The 1,892-nt window shown below is 46.2% G+C and overlaps 1 long non-coding RNA gene across 1 annotated transcript; it reads right to left on the reverse strand.

Annotated features, from left to right (window-relative positions):
• Nucleotides 1-304: 304 nt before the first annotated feature.
• On the reverse strand, nt 305-1,274 carry LOC108141603. The gene is made up of 3 exons (XR_005977568.1): nt 1,052-1,274; nt 631-942; nt 305-565 (listed from the first exon to the last, which is right to left on the reverse strand). It is a non-coding gene; the product is annotated as an uncharacterized LOC108141603 (long non-coding RNA).
• Nucleotides 1,275-1,892: the final 618 nt, after the last annotated feature.

Below are 1,892 nucleotides of genomic sequence, written 5' to 3' on the forward strand. Positions count from 1 at the left end.
TTTATTTATTAGTCCGGAACTTGTAAATTACAGTGTTTTTTTACATTGAAGCCGCCGGGGACCCTAACTAAAGGGCCCCGGAAATTTAAACATTTGGGAAGTGAAAACTTACCAGGCGGACCCTAACCTGGTCGTCGACCACCAGCCGTCTCAGCATTGGCCTCAGCAGCATTGGCCGCAGCAGCATCAGCAGCAGCATAGGCCGCAGCAGCATCAGCAGCAGCATAAGCCGCAGCAGCATCAGCAGCAGCAACATCAGCCGCAGCAGCATTGGCCGCAGCAGCAGCGATCAGTAGCTGCAGCGATCAGTAGCAGCAGCAGCAGCCTCAAGCGCCAGCAGCTACAGCGACTGCCGCCAAGACGGCCAGATACGGAGATTCCCTCGGTGAGTCCGTTCCGGGAACGTATGCCCGCGCTGGCCACGTGGTCATCTCCAAGTCCACCGACGCCCTGCTTCCGGCCACGCTACGCTATCCTCCGGACCAATTGGCTCCGTGCGGAGTCGCGCTGGTCTTCGCCATCAGCGTTTTTCCTGCTGCAGTTTCAACACATACGACGTTGAACTCTGAAATAAATTAGTTTTAGTTATTGTTTTGTGATATCATATAGTCAAGATTGTAAAGTACTTACTGTGAAATCTAATCTAAATTTAGAGGCTCAAGCCCGAACCCTAGCCCGCGTCCAACTACATCTAAATTGGGTCGCGAAATTTAATGACTTGTGGGATTTGTTTAGCGTACTTACCTTATTAGCACGTCCCTTCTTTTCCCTTGGAGCTCCTCAGGATTAGGCGACCCGGCTGGCAAACGCCTCCAAATTTAGTGCCGTGCGGCGACTTTGCCTGACACTTGGAACTTCAAGCGTCTAAAATTTTCCCTTTCGGTTGTTTCCGCTTTGACCGCTTCTCATCTGGGCGACGGTCTGAGATCGGCCTTAAAGTTTCTAACGAAAAGAATAGATTATCAGTAGGAATCAATAATGAATGTATTTACTTATTAATCTCACCAAAAATTAAATGTAAACAAGCTACCGAGATGGTTGTGTGAGTTACCTTGGGCGGGGAGATGAGCCGATTCTAATCCACCAGGAATAGACTCCGGTCTGCCGGAGATGGGGTGTGCCCCCCACATCTTTCTTGGGGCACCCAAGGTTGGGTGGGTGCGTCGTGGCAAGGACATCGAAGCCACCAATTTCGTCGAATTGTCTTAGTTGCTTAATGTAAACATAGTTTTGTTTTGTTTTGATTTGTGCTAGAGATGGTAAATCGACGTGAGACGTCCGATGAGTCGGAATCGATTGTTCGGACCGCAGGGCATAGGGGGTACTCCGCCCTGGGACTCCGTGGCTAGCCGGCGCTGCCCTCCGGGAAAGATGCAGTTCCGTAACAAATATATAAAATAACTATCAAATAATTGAGCTGCAAATCATCATAGCTTCAATGTTTTTAAACATATACGAAAGTAAATCATAATTTTATTGTTTATACCCTTGCAGAGGGTATTATAATTTCAGTCAGAAGTTTGCAACGCAGTGAAGGAGACATCTCCGACCCTAGCATCACTAGGCGAGTCGATGTAGCCATGTCCGTCTGTCCGTCTGTCCGTCCGTTTATATGCAAACTAGTCTCTCAGTTTTAAAGCTATCTGCATGTTACTTTCCCAAAAGTTGTCTTTCTATTGCAGGTAGTATATAAGTCGGAACGAGCCGGATCGGACGACTATAGCATATAGCTCCCATAGGAACAATCGGAAATTTAAATGAAAAAAAATTATAACTTTTCTGATATTTTTTTTTTTTTTAATTCTTCGACATTTAGTAATAGTTAAATATTTCAAATTTACGGTTTAAATTTCATCAAAGCCGGACGACTATATCATAAAGCTCCCATAGGA

This window comes from Drosophila elegans, unplaced genomic scaffold (assembly GCF_018152505.1).
Source record: "Drosophila elegans isolate 14027-0461.03 unplaced genomic scaffold, ASM1815250v1 contig_452, whole genome shotgun sequence".
NCBI lineage: Eukaryota > Metazoa > Arthropoda > Insecta > Diptera > Drosophilidae > Drosophila > Drosophila elegans.